Raw genomic sequence first — 16,975 nt, forward strand, 5'->3', positions numbered from 1 at the left:
TGGTAAATTATTGTTGGAATGGAAAGATAAGACACAAGAAGGATATATCAGTGGGGAGAACAAGTATTTGATACACTGCCGATTTTGCTGGTTTTCCCACTTGCAAAGCATGTAGAGGTCTGTAATTTGTATCATAAGTTGTCTTCAACTGTGAGGGACGGAATCTAATACAAAAGACCAGAAAATCACGGTGTATGATTTATAAATAATAAATTTGCATTTAATTGCATAAAATAAGTATTTGATACATCACAAAAATCGAACTTAATATTTGGTACAGAAACCTTTGTTTGCTATTACCGATACAAAACGTTTCCTGTAGTCCTTGACAAGGTTTGCACACACTGCAGCAGGGATTTTGGCCTACTCCTCCATGCAGATCTTCTCCAGAGCCTTCAGGTTTCGGGGCTGCTGCCGGGCAACACGGACTTTCAGCTCCCTCCATAGATTTCCTATCGGGTTCAGATCTGGTGACTGGCTAGGCCACTCCAGGACCTTAAGATGCTTCTTACGGAGCCACTCTTTAGTTGCCTTGGCTGTGTGCTTTGGGTTGTTGTCATGCTGGAAGAGCCAGCCACGACCCATCTTCAGGGCTCTCACTGAAGGAAGGAGGTTGTCAGCCAAGATCTGGCGATACATAGCCCCATCCATCCTCCCCTCAATACGGTACAGTCGTCCTGTACCCTTGGCAGAGAAGCAGCCCCAAGAAATGATGTTTCCTCCTCCATGTTTCACGGTTGGGATGGTGTTCTTGGGGTTGTACTCATCCTTCTTTTTCCTCCAAACACGACGAGCCGAGTTTAGACCAAAAAGTTCAATTTTGGTCTCATTCGACCACATGACCTTCTCCCATTGCTCCTCTGGATCATCCAGATGATCAGTGGCAAACTTCAGACGTGTCTGGACATGCACTGGCTTCAGCAGCGGGACCTTGCATGCGCTGTAAGATTTTAATCCATGACGGCGTAATGTGTTTCCGATGGTTTTCTTCGAGACTGTGGTTCCAGCTCTCTTCAGGTCATTGGCCAGGTCCTGCCATGTAGTTCTGGGCTGATCCCTCACCTTCCTCATGATCAGTGATGCCCCACGAGGTGAGATCTTGCATGGAGCCCCAGAACGAGGCAGATTGACCGTCAACTTGAACTTCTTCCATTTTCTAATAATCGCTACAACAGTTGTTACCTTCTCACCAAGCTGCTTGCTTATTTTCCTGTAGCCCATCCCAGCCTTGTGCAGGTCTATTATTTTATCCCTGATGTCCTTACACAGCTATTTGGTCTTGGCCATTGTGGAGAGGTTGGAGTTTGTTTGTTTGAGCATGTGAACAGGTGTCTTTTAGACAGGTAACAAGTTCAAACAGGTGCAGTTACTTCCGGTAATGAGTGGAGAACAGGAGGGGTTCTTAAAAAAGAACTAAGAGCCGAAATATTTACTAGTTGGTAATGTATCAAATACTTATTTCATGCAGTTAAATACAAATTTATTATTTAAAAATTATACAATGTGATTTTCTGGATTTTTGTATTAGATTCCGTCCCTCACAGTTGAAGAGAACTTATGATACAAATTACAGACCTCTACATGGCTTGCAAGTGGGAAAACCAGCAAAATCGGCAGTGTATCAAATACTTGTTCTCCCCACGTATACATTCAACATACTGAACATAAGTCCTGTATTTGTTTATTATAACAATAAATCAACAAGATGGCATTAACATTATTAACATTCTGTTAAAGCGATCCATGGATAGAAAGACTTGTAGTTGTTAGGACAAGTTATAGAAATTTTATATTAAAACCCCTCTTAATTTTTTCCTTTTAATAAAGTTTGTAAAATTTTCATTCAAAAAATAAACTAGTAGCTCACCATTGTTGATGTCAATAATTACACAATGCTCATGGTGCTTAAACCCAAAGAGCGCTGTGCTTCAAACTCGTCCTGTTTATGAAAGTCGATTGTCATATGATTGGTGTTGTGCTATAACGAGCAGATGCGACTTCTGTGGTGTTTGCTAACTTTTTTAATGGGCGCACACACTAGATATCATGAAATAGCAAACTAGATGTGCTTCGTCCCATGCCATTGGCTACGTGAGCCCAGAGCGATTATGGGACACTTAGTCCATATACTACATCGATGAATTATAAACTGCCATGACTGAATGGAAGTTAAGCAGGCCAAATCAATCCATACCAGTGACTATAGATAATGCTGCAAATATTGTTAATTCAGTACGTGTCACAGATGGATTGGGACCACAAATAGGATGTTTTGCTCATGTAGTAAACCTAGCTGCTAAGAGAGCTGTAGCAATCAACAGTGTGCCCCGCCTCACTTTACAAACAGTAAAGATTGCTCTCAGCACTTTTATACAAAATTTTTTCAGTTCAATAAGTAAGCACCAGAGGTTGCGCTAGACTTTTTCGTTGTCTGTCATTTTGACTGACAGTGTCATAAAAATCCGGTCATAATCTATTTTTACCCGTCACTTACATTTTTAAAATGATAATAATGACATATTCAATAGTATTTAGTTTTCATTCATTTTTAATTAATATTCTGTCCGAACAAGCTTAACAAGAGGCAAACAGACAGCGGAGTGCACCAATCAGCGACGGGCAGACGTGCCGTTAGCAAAGCGACAGGGCAAGACGAGGGACTTGCGCGGCGCGCGGAAGTAAGCATACGAGGAGAACGGAGTTTATTCAACATGGCTAGCGCGAGACAGACTGTTGTCAATGTCTCGTGTCGATGTGTTTTAGCTCATTTAAAACTGAATTTACCGCGGATTGGAACATATTCTCGGCTCTCCCGCAATCCGTGTTGTTGTAGAGACGACTTTCGGCGCGCAAGAGAGTTGCTCGTGAAGATCACGTCACGCAAATAAACAAATCTGATTTGTCGATTGATTTTGTATCTACTCGAGAGGCTGTGTCCCAGACTTTTCTCTCAGTGTTTGAAAAATACAGGGAGAACAGTCTGGCCGTGCCAGGCAAACACTCAGTTGCCTTGACATTTTTCCGAGTAAGGCCAACGACGTCATGCATCAAGAGAGACAATAGCTAATTAATATGCTCACTCGCTACCCTGTGGTCTGGGGTGTGAATTGCAACCTGCCAAAATGACGGATGGATTTAAGTTTTTTCCGTCACCGTTTTAAAAAACCGGTCAACGACGGAAAATATTCGGTTAACGCGACCCCTGGTAAGCACATAAATATTACGCACTAAAATGCATGTTTATATGATGGCAATTGAATTTTTGCTCGTTTGCAAAAAAACAAACAAAAAAAAAACGAAACAAAAAATACAATTGTTATCTTTTTTCCCAGAGCATTAAATGTATTGAATCGAAAATCGTGTCACCCGTTTCGAAAATCGTACCAAACTGTGACTTAACTGTATCGTTGCATCCCTATGGAACACCATAGCAGAAGCTATGAGGGGAAAAGTTTTCATTTGCTTAAATGCTTAAGTTATTAATGGCAATTTAATTTTTTTTCTTGAAAAAAACTTTTTATTTATTCTGTGTTTCTGTGCAGTATTAATATTGTTGTCTTTTACTTAAGAGGCATGGTCTATTGTTTTTAGTTGTGATTTCTTAAAAAGTATTTTTAAATTTAAGAGTAAACATTTATCACGTTTAAATGGGTGTACTTGATCTATTTTGTACTTGATCTATTTATACTGTATTCTCACTGTTATTGTAAATTGGTTTAAAAAACAAAATTGCCGGGGGGGGGGGGGGCGCAATAATATCGCATATTGCAATAATTTATCAGATAAATTATCGCACACAAAAATTTGTTATTGCGACAGGCCTAATTGCACATACATGTCTGAATGTGAATTGTCGGGCGCTGCTTCACTGTGAATTTCAAACACGGAAACATTTTTACTGTCACACATTGGCCAACAGATGGCAGCAATGCACAGTTATTTAGTCAACATGGGGGTTGTCTAGGTACAACAACATTTTGATCAAACTAAGATATGCTTTACTATTAATTACAAAATAAAGGAAACAAAAGAGTTGTGTTTCATTTGGTATATGGAACAGAATATTTGTTGGGTCGTGATAAGTTTGTACAAAATTACCAACATTTAGGTTGACTGTTTTGAAAATGTCTGGCAATGAAAAAGTTAACTGCTTTAATGGGCTTATATTACAGCCCAGAGTCCCCTTGTTTTCTTACCTTATCGATAACTCTGAGATAAACAGAGTACACTAACGTTTCGCCTATCATTGGAAGACAACACTTCGAGAAAAAAAAATAAATAAATAAAAGATTGCGAGCAATAGCGCAAGATTTCATCAGAAAAGATGCTAATACTTGTCGACACGGTGATGAAAGAAGGAAGCGTTGCGGCCGTCAGCCCCCATTATGACAAAAATGAATCACTAGTCCAGTACAAAAAGAACGATAAAAAAAACCACACACAGGTAAGCGCGAGAGAGTGCTGTAAATGTTCTTTGTGGCTGTGGAGTACATTCACCTTCAGCATTACTCTTATAAAATTTAAAATCTTGTTAAAGGTTCTAAAGCGCCATTTGCTGCTTCATGTATTTTTCTCTCAGAAAATTGAAACTGGCAATCATTTTCAATAATATCAGTTTTAGCTTAAGTTAACTATTCCGGAAATTAAAGCTCCCCAACAACTATATGGAGTAGGGGTGCAGCGGTATACAAAAATCTCGGTTTTGAGGTCACGGTTTGGTTCATTTTCGGTACAGTAAAAAAACAAAATGCAAAATATAAATGTGCTAGTTGTTTATTACACACTTTTGTGCTTTCAACAATAAGAACATTAGCCTATACAAAGCTAGAATTCTGCTAAAAAACTAAAAGGTATTTAAAGATAATCCAACAACAATTTGCCTTTCAGACCCCGCGTATTGGTCAGCTTTCTTTCTGAAAGAAAGAAGAAAAAAGTCCTGTGCTAAAGAGAAAAGCAATCCCAATGACAAAGATTTTAACATGTATTTTACAAATGAAATGCCTCACTGAAACATTTTTTTTCTTATGAACGGTTTTCAAAAGCGTTATTGGTGGATTTTCTCAAGTTAAAGCGCCACACAGAAATTAATACATTTAACTGTGTAAGCAGGATGTGTGTATTATTCTTATTATTTAATTACAGGTGTTTTAGCTCATTTCAATGTATTTTATTTAAATGGGCTATTATTTATTTTATTATGTGTTTATATTTGACAAATGTGATGTAGTATTCATTTATATTGTATATTTTATGTTGTATAAAGTTCCTATGTGAATATTAATTCCTACTTGTTTTGTTGTGGTAGGAGTGTTTTGTATTGAACACGGGGCCGTGTTGGTTATTATTATAGCAGAGAAGACAGCAGTAAATCAACAAAGACAAGTCAACTGTGCCCCGATCTACCACTCAAGAGATCTGATGGACTCAAAAAGTAGGTTATGATTGCATATTAGTTTGAAAATCGACCGAATCCACCGTATTATTACACGAGTGACTTCCGGCCCGATCCTAGCTAGTAGTATTGACGGAGGGTGGCGTCTCGCGTCAAATAATGAACTTCGCCGTTCTTTTCACGTGCGTCGCGTTGAGCCGCTTCTGGGACGCATCTAACACGGGGCCGCACTGCGACTGGTCTGCATTGGCGGATTGACTATTGCCCGCGTTTCACTGCGTTCTCGCGGCGCCCACGTTGTCGCGCCGTTGATGTTTCTGGACGGTCCTACCTACTGTTGGTCCTCATTATAGTAGAGAAGACGGAGTTAATATAATCTACACAAAGAAACTGTAACCTGATCGACTCACAGCCTCGAAAAGTAAGGGTTATATTCAGGGCTGTCAAAATTATCGCGTTAACGGGCGTTAATTAATTTTTGAAATTAATCACGTTAAAATATTTGACGCAATTAACGCAGATGCCCCGCTCAGACAGTTTTAAATGACAGTACACATTGAAACGCTCACTTGTTGTGTTTTATGGAGTTTGCCGCCCTCTGCTGGCGCTTGGGTGCGACTGATTTTATAGGCATTCATGAGCATTGAGTAAGTAATTATTGACATCAACAATGGCGGGCTACTAGTTTATTTTTTGATTGAAAATTTTACAAATTTTATTAAAATGAAAACATTAAGAGGGGTTTTAATATAAAATTTCTCTAACTTGTACTAACATTTTTCTATTAAGAACTACAAGTCTTTCTATCCATGGATCGCTTTAACAGAATGTTAATAATGTTAATGCCATCTTGTTGATTTATTGTTATAATAAATAGTCCTTATGTACCGTATGTTGAATGTATATATCCATCTTGTGTCTTATCTTTCCATTTCAACAATAATTTACAGAAAAATATGGCATATTTTATAGATGGTTTGAATTGCGATTAATTGCGATTAATTACGATTAATTAATTTTTAAGCTGTAATTAACTCGATTAAAAATTTTAATCGTTTGACAGCCCTAGTTATATTACGTCAGAAACTCGTTCGGTACGCGTCCGTTCCGAACCGAGCACCAAGTACCGAAAAGGTTCAATATGAATACATGTACCGTTACACCCTTAAAATGGAGGTAAATTTGGTTAAAAAATTTGTAGTTTTAACAAAACTAGCCTAAAGTTAGAGAGGTCAGTATTGGGCAAATGTAACTTCTAGTTGTGGAAAATATATTTGTTATAGTATCAAAACTAACTTGTTGTAGAGGTCAAAAACGGTGAAAAAGTAATACGATATACAGTATTTTGTTATAGGTAAAAATTTCTTTTCAAGAAATACAAGTTACTATTAAAACAAATGCACCTCTACAACTACACGCTACTTTTGCACCGAATTTACCTATATGATTGTATCTTTATCTTTACCACTACAAATTTGTGATATACAAGTTAGTTATGATACAATGACATTTCTTTCTCCAACTACAAGTTACTATTGCAATAAAGCTATATTTGTAACGCAGCGCTCTAAAGTCAAATACTTTATTTGTTACGGTGCTTTGAAGACGCGTGATTGAACAGGCTTGCGTGATCATAGAACGGCAAGCTTGCGTCTGATTGGTGTAAAAGTGTCATGTGATTATTGTTGCGACGTCTCATTGGTGAAATTAGTAGTGCTACTCTTGGCAATAGCATCGCTAGCAAAAAAATAATAAATCTAATATGAAGAATAAAGAGGAAAAACGTAATGACTCTTGTGTAGCCCAAATTAGCGAAGTAAGAGTAGTGTTTTTTCTTCACAAATCTACTCTAGTAAAAGTAAAAAGTATGGCTTAGTAAAATCACTCTTAGAAGTACATTTTTCTCAAAAAGTTACTAAAGTAAATGTTACGGAGTACATGTAACGCCTTACTACCAACCTCTGGCTATAACCACATTATCTTTTGTACGACTACTAGGCACAGTTGCACGAAATTTACCACTACAATTATGCACAGGTTTAGAGTTGATAACAGCATTTTAAAATGATATCGGATAATATTGACATCGGTTTTTCTGCCTTCAAAGACAGTGGTGCAATATAGGCACTTTTTCCCATAACTTCAGTTAAAGTTGTTTTCTTATTTTTCAAAGAATGTTTATTTGGAAAACCTTGAAGTTGTTACATTTATCATTATTAAAGACGATACAAATAGCCATAAAATGTTAAGTCCACGAACGCATATATCGGTATCGTTTTTTTTTTTTTTTTTTTAAACCTGCCCTGTTCATCTGTTTGACACGGAGAATGGAAGTCTAAGTGCCCGGTTGGTCTGAACAGTTTTAATGTTTCACATTGAAAGTATGACATACTCCCATTGTGATCATTCAACATACCACGTTTATTATGACAAAGCAGCAAACAGGAAGGGATTATGGGGGAACAGACGAAAAGAAACACAAGAGAAGAAAGAAAACAAACACAAACAAACAAAAACAAGAAACACATTGAACGTCTACACTAACTACTAATATGTTGGTGCTATTGTCAGCTAGATGTATTTCCGGTTGACACCATGTGGGGGGCCTGTTGACCAGGGAAAGAGGAGGACAGGGGTGGGGGAGTCTATAAGTTAAGTGCTTGAAAGGGGTAGAGTGTACACAAATCCGCTCTGTGATCTGGAACCCAGTAATCGTGTGAATCCCTTGTGAGTGTAAGCCCGTTGGTGACCGACCCTACGCCGCCCCAGGACCCTCCACCCAAGCGCGCCCTATCACATCCAGCCGCACGCGAGCCCCACCAAGCGCGCGACAGCCACGCAGATGAGCGGAGATGCCACGCGGGCGCCAACCCAGGGCCACAGCCCCCATCCAGCAAGCCCAGGGAGGGAGGGCGGGCGGTGGGTTTTAGCGCAGCCCATCCCTCCTCCCGCAGCCCAGCAAGGGAGCCATCGTCCCCCACCCCAGGATCCAGGGTGGTTCCCCCGGGCGACCCGCGCACCCATCAACCGGCCTTCAGGGATGGTAAGAGGGGACGCACCACCAACCCCACGCCCACCCCTATCCGCCCACCCGGCCCACGAGCCATGGCCGCAGCCCCCCAACCGGCATGGCATGCCACTGGACCCCCAGCGGCCCACCAAGCCCAGATTATCGGATTTTTGAATTTGGACAATATTGGGATATCGATTACCGGTTAAAAAGTCATTATCGAACAACTCTAAACTAAAGAACATTTTTTCATCCTGCAACGACCAGTTACTTCTAATTCATATGTATTGGAAATCTTTGCCTGTTAATGGCAGCCACTTTGGCTTTTGATATTTTTTTTTTTTTGTGATTCGTAAGTTTTTGCTTTGACTTACTATTTATAGTCGTAGCCTTATCCTGGAGAAACCGTTGATCATTCCGCCTCCCCCATCCTCGCCCCCTGCAGGCCAGAAGGCCAGCAAGTTGACACGGCCACCTCTCCCGGTGAGCAATGCACTGATGAGAAGACTACAAAAGGACGAAGAGAAAAAGGGAGGGGGCGGGCCCACAACCTTGGCCCCCAGCCCTCCCTTTTCACCACCCCGAAGCCCGCCACACTGACACAGTGGCGCTTTTCATCTCCGTGCATTTTCATCTCTTTTCTCCCCCTCCGCCATCTCGGGAAAAAAGTGTCCTTGGTGGGAATTTTTGTCTTCAAAGAAATCAATTCTCCTTTGTACACATGCGAGTTGACCCTGTGGCAGGCATTAAGTGCGTGCTGATGGACACGCGCCATTGTCACACATATTTGCCTCAGCGTACCAACGAGGAGCCCGTGCAGCGTCTCAGCGGAAAACGCCGCTGCTCATCAAGGCTTCAAAACCTTCAGATGCAAAAGAAATAAGTGAAGAATATGTAAAGAGTGGAATATTACGTCCTGTCAAAGAAAACACTTTTGGATGTTGTGTTGTGTTGATTAAAACATGTCATCAAATACTTGTTTTTCCTATGCTTTGTGCATCAATTGCATGAACTACAGTCTGACCAATTTATCAACTGATTTAATCAACCCATTAACTCAATGGCTACCACTGACGGCCATAGACGCACAATCCATTTGAACTCGGGAGGATTATTGGCTGGCTGCTGGATCGAAAATCTGTCAATAAACATAAACAACAATGAGAGTATAATCAAAACAACAATACAAATAAAATTAAAAGTGATTTAAAAAAGGTAAAATATTGTGTGTGCTAATATAGAAATAATGATTAAATGAGAAAATAGTAAAATAATATGCAGCAAAATGTAGGAATTACCATAAAAACTGGACTATAAAACACTACTTTTTCCCCTCATTTTGAATCCTGTGGCTTATAGTCCTGTGCAGCTTATTTGTTGATTTATTTGGGTTAATAGGTAACACTTAATTTGACAGCAGCATCATAAGACCATCATAACACCGTCATAATTATGACATGACACGATCATGAGCATCACTGAATGCTTATGACAGATGTCATTAATTGTCATCCGGCAAATAATGTCACTAACTCCGTTTAAGTCCATTCCGGATCTTTTACATCCATTCAAAAGACATAATTTCCCGGATGATACTAAATGACATCTGTTATAAGCATTCATCAATGCTCCTGACAGTGTCATGTCACAAGTATGATTGTCTTATGACAGTCTTATGGTGCCACTGTCAAAAAAAGTGTTATCAAATACCATAACAAGCAATTAATGAAACAACTGGAACAGTAATTGAAGAAATAATGAGCACAGAAAATGAGTTTTGTTTGTAGCGTCACAATGCATGCTAGGAGGCATGTTGGACGACAACAGTGTTGACAGCAGGTGGCAGCAGAGGTTGACTGTCTCCCCCAAGGGAGCAGTAATGGCCAAATGAAGCTTCTTGAAGCAATGAAGCTTTGCTGCCAATTGGTTCAGAGCTTCATGCTTGTTTCATTTGGTCTTATGATATTCTTATGATGGCGCTGTCAAATAAAGTGTTACCGGTTAATATGTTTTGGTGTAAATATCCCAAAATACAGTGAGGACAGCTGCATCCTATAGTCCCGTGTGGTTCATCTTTGAACAAATGCCGTTTTCGTGTCTAATTTGGTGGGTGGCTGCTTATAATCAGGTGTGCCCTGTGGTCTGAAAATTACAGTAAACAGAAAATAACAAAATTTCAAATTTGGGTTTAATAAAAACCGAACAACTATGCTAAATGATAAATGTTAATACAATAATCTATGGCGGAAAAAGCAGTCTCTTCTCTTGCGCCCCTCTTTGAAATAAACTGCTAAAGATAAAAGAACTGTTGTGTTTGATAGAACAATATGTCTACATGCTGCTATAGCAGTTTCATGGCGCTTTAAGCCACAAACTATTTTTAATTTGTCCATTTTACCCTGGAGACCCTCGTTTACCGACACAGCGCAACTGCTTTTGTTTCAACCCAGCCATAAAAAGAAGGTAAGTAATTATATTATTCGAAATGTCTATCATTTTTAGCTTAGAATCATTAATTGATGTCCAATATTTAGCTTAAAAAAACGACTATATAAAATTATTCACTCGCATATTTTAAACTTTTAAACAATTTACGTCACAGTGAAAAAAATAGTGTCCGTCAATAGGTCACGGATATCTACCTCGTAACTATCGCTGAATTGTATTTTTTTTTTGTTATTGTCGCATTTCCCCTGATATTTTAGATGATAAATACTCGGTCCAAACAAAGAAAATTGGGAAAAAAAAAAAAAAGTTCAAAAGACTAAATATTTGAAAAAGAAAATCTCGAACACTCCTTGATGTCTGCGATTTCTGCATTGCAACTTGTTATATTACTGTGTTTCACCCATAAAATCCCCAAAAAGTTCAGCTGTGGCCATTCACAGCTGTGTCTTTGGATCGAAACAAGCTAAGTACGCGATAATATATAATCATGCGAGCCTCCAAAGCACCCCAGGCCTTCCTTCCCACCCTTCACCTTTTGGACATGAACTGAGACAATACACTCAAATTATTATATCCGAAATCTCCATGGCAATCAATGACTTTGAACGAAATTTGTTGGACTATCACTGGACTGATACATAACATACTGCTTGTGCGACCTAGGTGGCAGGGGGACGGGTTCCCGATAAGCTTCTGCTTTTCCGTCTCCCTTGTCATGTCTATCTTCATCTTGTCTTTCTTTTGGATAAACAAACTGATGATTTCCTTCTTTTCTTTTTTCTTTTCTCTTTCTTTCCTTATGATTTTGATTTTGATTTTGATGATGATGATTATGACAATGACAATAAATTCAATTCAATAAATTCAATATCTCATCAAAATCATGGTGTTTTTAATTATGCTCTCTCATGCTCTCACCTCGAGTTAGGGGTTTAATTTTTTAAAATTTCTTTTAAAAATGCCCTCCTTTTTGCAATTTTTCTTACCCCAGAAAATAAAGATTTTAATTTTTCCAATGATGTATCACACATGCATACAGGACAATTACGAAATTTGGTCTCAGAGCGGAACTTCACGTCACCGGAGAGTTTTCCGCCGTATAATAATAAAATGAATTTTGTAATGGGAGCTGTATAATAAATTAAATATTAAATTGTAATGTATCAAAAAAAAAAAAAGAGAGTGAGAATGATCGATTTAGAAAATATTGTGTAGTAATATGTAAAACAAAATACCCCCCAAAAGTGGAAAAAAAATTGACTAATGATGAAATGTTTTTTAAAAAGTTTTTTTTGTTTGTTCGTTTTTTTGTTGGTAGGGAGAAAAAAGTGTCTTATATGGATCTTTCTGTAATTGTTTCAGATCCGAATGAACACATTCAAACAGAAAAGTGTTAAAAGACAGGATAAAACTAGTGCTGTCAAACGATTAAAAAATTTAATCTAGTTAATCATTTGTCAACTCTGTGATTAATCATGATTAATCATATTTCCCTCGGGATGAATAAAGTTACTCTTCAGGAAAAAAAAAATTAGGAAAATACTATAATTGACTTAAAATTTGTTTTAAGATGAACTGTATGATGTGTGAATTAATTAATACTTGACCAAATACAGTTTTAACATTTTATTTAACAACTCAGCTTGTATAAAAAATAAAATAAATTGTCTGTATTATACAGCAAAGAGCTTTAACAGATTAAAGTGCCTCAGACTAACAATGTGGCTCAAGTACCGTTTGGCATATTACCCAAAATTAACTAACAATTTAAAGAGCAGACAAGCACAATACAGTAACAATAGCTAGGGTTTGTCATTGGTTGTTGTTGTTGTTGTTTGTTGTCATTTGATTTTCAAGGCCCTCGTCTTTGACTATGATAATGGGTCTACATTCTACAGTCTCTGGCTACCCAAGTAGCGATAGCATTAATCAACCTACTTGTTGTCTTTTTGTTGACAAGTCCGAGTCCGCACGCTGCGAGTGTAGCTTGATGACTGCGGCTTGTTCCCGCAGTGTTAGCGTCATTGCTAACACTAGGGAAGATATGCTTTGCCCGAAGGTGGTACTTTAGGCTGGTTGAGCTTCGATCGAAGGACAGTTCATTACATCAGTATGTGCACACAACTGATCCAGATCTATCCAGATTTCCATTAGGCAGCTTTTTAAAACGGAATTTGGTCATCATCCTCATTCATCCTCACTCATTGTGGCTGGCTGCATTGCTGCGTGGAGACATCAGCGTGTGGGACTACAGGAGGCAGTTGTGGCCAAACTTAGTGTGAGCGGTAAATTGCGTTTTTTTTTTTTTTTTTTAAATGCGTTAATATTTCCAGATTAATCATGGTCATTAACGCGTTATTGTTGACAGGCATAGATAAAACACAAAGATGCATTAATGAAATGATAAAGAATAAATTCAAATGCTTAACAAATGAGTAATAGGATAAAATAAAGGGTAAAATGAAATTAAAATATTTTTAAAAATAATACTGTATTAGCCCTAATATAAGACAGTGTTTTTGCATTGAAATGAAACTGAAAAAGAGGGGGTCGTCTTATATTCGCGGTCTAGATATCATAACCATTCACGACGCTAGATGGCATCGGAGCGATGTTCTGTCATGACAGATCTCAGCTACTCTCAAGTTTAACCAGTTTGCATTATTTTATTGCAATGTTTTTCCTTATTCAAATTTGTTTCAAGACTAAAGTTACAGTTAGACTTCACTTTGATGGTTAATGCAGTTATTGCAATTTTGTTGTTTTATCACGATAGACTGGTTTATTTACATTTCAAAAACCAGAAGCCATTCATTTACGAATGTGATTGCACTTTAGTTTACAAATTTAAATGTTCAGATATTAAGATTTGAATGAGGCAAAATAACAAGCTTTTTCTCTCAAAAATATTGTTATACTCATTTGTTTTGGATGAACTGTAATTATTTTCTGTATAAAAATTAATTTGGTGTTCAAGAAGTCTTTTTTCAAACTTGAGTCTTGAAAAAGAGGGGGTCGTCTTATAATCAGGACCGTCTTATATTCAGGCCAGTACGGGTAATAATAAGAACATTTTCATCTAGTTAAATAACAATAAAGATGCATTGAAATAAAAAAATAAGAAAACTAATAAAAAAAGAAAAAACTAAAAAAAAAAACACAAAGAGAATCTCCAACTTCCCATTATCTGTTCTCTTGTGATTGTGCATCAAAAAAGAAAAGTCAGGAAAATAATGTTGTCGGATGTGGGCGGGGAGTGGGGGTCTCCAGAAGAATATGTTTGATTAGCGCAAGTTTCACGTCGTTGGCAGCCATTGTATCCCTCACACGAGCTCCAACGAGGCTCACGAAATATATATTTATAAGTCCTAAAATGAAGCAAAAAAAAAAAAAAAAAAAAGGGCGCAACATCCACAATGACATTTCCTAATCAAATATGGCAATCATAAGGGGGCCGCCATTTGCAATCCCTTTTTAATTCCTAATCAAAAAGCAAGGAGCAAACCAGGGCGAGACGAAAAAAGGAGAAGCGCCGTTGCCCGGACGCGGGTCATTACGCGTCTTTCTCCCGCCAGAACTGAGCAGAATTAATCAGAGGCCATTAGGCTCGTATTTACTTAGCGCGGCAGGGGCGCCCCCGATTTCGCCTCATTTCTGACTGAGCCTATTTTTGCAAGACACGCTGCTCTCAGTGAGCTCCTATCTTTGTTTTTTTTTTTTTTTTTTTTTTTTTTTACTAGCTGGTCCAAGTGGATCAGTAATCTGGTCTCAATCCACTCGGTAATCCGTCACGAGTTGAAACTGAGCTATCAAGTCATGGAAATGAACGGAAATGCTGAGATAGACGTCCAATTCATTTGAACTGGGAGGGGTTGGTAGCAAATGATCACTGCCATCCTTCCCAGTCCAAATGAATGTTTATTGCCGTCAATGGCAGCCAGTGAGTTAACAGTGTGAGAAAATGTACTAGTACAACTACGAGTTACTATTACATCTCTGCAACTACAACTTTTTTGTCACAACTACCAATTTAAATGGTACTTTTGCACCAAATTTACCACTACAGTTAAAGTGCCTGTGGCGGCATAAAAAAAATATTGAAAATCTTGGATAGCATTATTATGTGTATTAGAATCATTTTTTGAGACTATTTCACTATATACAACAATTTGGCAAAGCGCAGATGACAAGAAATTAGTCTTTTAATCTGCCATTTAGCCCCGCCTGTCATTATAGCGCTCTACCGTCCACAGCTGGAGGATGACATCGGCAGGGTCACGATTTTATCTGATTTAGAATTCAGCGCATTGAGGGGGAATTATTCCGAATGAGGAAAATGCGACGAAAAGAGCAGCAAAATGTCATTGTTTCAATCTCTGTACTCCAATATTTTTCCAGATTCTTCTTTTTATCTAAGTATTTTCCCCAATCGCTAAATAAATGGTATAGTCATGGCAAATAAGTCTAGTGCTAAATGAAATAAGAAATATTAAAAATGCATTTATTCAGTACGACATGGCAAAATTACTCCATAAAGGTCAAAACTGTCGACTTCTTGCGCCACTATTTTTTATGCCACCAGAGTTAGTCCGGCTTTTGTCATTTCCCTGCCCCAGCTTCGGAGAGCATAAACAAACCAGGAGGCGTGACAGCTAGCCGACATGCTAACCCAAACCGAGCGGCATTTCCAATTCTTATTCTCGCCTTTCGAAGCAAAAAAATCACAAAACTACCCAGGATCATGTCACACGGCGGCGTGGTTTTCGATTGTCTTCACTGATCGGCAACCCCCCCCAACGGCGAGCAAGTTACAGCTCGTCGTTCCCCTGTTGTGGGCAGAAGAGCTTGTTTGCCGGGGAAGCAGCTGGAGAATGACCGCCGGACAAACCGGGCGACGTCGGAAGAGCACGTAGCTACCTGAGCCAAACCCGAGGATAGTGGTCTATTGCCGGGTACAAGAAGAGGGCAGAGGGGGCTGGAAGTGGATATGGAGAACCACACGAGCATAAGACGAGTATAGCGCTCTCCCGGCAGGCACGCGAAGAGGACCGACACGTCTCGGTGGTTCTTCCATTTATTTTATTCAATCGCTGACCTTGCCATTTGGTAATCTTTATGATGTCTGGACTAGACAGGCTCTTCGATGATACTCCCGTCGGCTTGGTCCATTTTTGCGTGTAGAAAAATAATGTTTGATTCTATTCTACAATGGCGGTGATTTCGCGCTGAACCGGAAACAACAGTCCATTTCCGCCACGTAATATGCATCGACGTGACGCTAGGGTTTGAAAATTCAATAGGAACACGTCAGGCTACGTCGCAGGTTCATAAATCGGGTCTTCCTTGACGGCGCAAGTCTGATACGGAAGCATAACTCGGCCTTTACAGTTCGTGGCGTCCAGGTGGGTATGATTAATTGAAAATAATGTCTTTCTTTTCTTTTCCTTTCCTTTCCTTTCCTTTCCTTTCCTTTCCTTTCCTTTCCTTTCCTTTCCTTTCCTTTCCTTTCCTTTCCTTTCCTTTCCTTTCCTTTCCTTTCCTTTCCTTTCCTTTCCTTTCCTTTCCTTTCCTTTCCTTTCCTTTCCTTTCCTTTCCTTTCCTTTCCTTTCCTTTCCTTTCCTTTCCTTTCCTTTCCTTTCCTTTCCTTTCCTTTCCTTTCCTTTCCTTTTCTTTTCTTTTCTTTTCTTTTCTTTTCTTTTCTTTTCTTTCTGAGTGTGTATTATCACCAAATTGGCGTTGTGCTTGTAGATAGATGCTACAATATGTGCTCGTCTGTCAATGTTCATTCGAAATAAACCTCACTATTTATTTTTTTGGAGTAAATTTTTTAAATTTTACAGATGAAAACATTTTTATTAAACGTCGACTAAAACTAGACGAAATTAGTCTTGAGTTTTCTTCAACAAAAACTAGACGAGGACAAACACATTTTGAGATGATTAACTAATAAGTCGGGTTGTTCCGATCATGTTTTTTTGCTCCCGATCCGATCCTGATCGTTTTAGTTTGAGTATCTGCCGATCCCGACATTTCCCGATCCGATTGCTTTTTGTTCGCTCCCAAATTCAATTCCAATCATTCCCGATAATTTTTCCCGATCATATACATTTTGGCAATGCATTAAG

General features: G+C 38.8%; 1 long non-coding RNA gene across 1 annotated transcript; it reads left to right on the forward strand.

The window, feature by feature from the left end:
- Positions 1-4,246: 4,246 nt before the first annotated feature.
- LOC130931230 (uncharacterized) lies at positions 4,247-9,326 on the forward strand. Its single transcript, XR_009067179.1, has 3 exons — positions 4,247-4,444; positions 5,306-5,431; positions 8,848-9,326. It is a non-coding gene; the product is annotated as an uncharacterized LOC130931230 (long non-coding RNA).
- The last annotated feature ends 7,649 nt before the right edge of the window (positions 9,327-16,975 follow it).

The sequence above is a fragment of the Corythoichthys intestinalis genome, chromosome 15 (assembly GCF_030265065.1).
Source record: "Corythoichthys intestinalis isolate RoL2023-P3 chromosome 15, ASM3026506v1, whole genome shotgun sequence".
NCBI classification, from domain to species: domain Eukaryota; kingdom Metazoa; phylum Chordata; class Actinopteri; order Syngnathiformes; family Syngnathidae; genus Corythoichthys; species Corythoichthys intestinalis.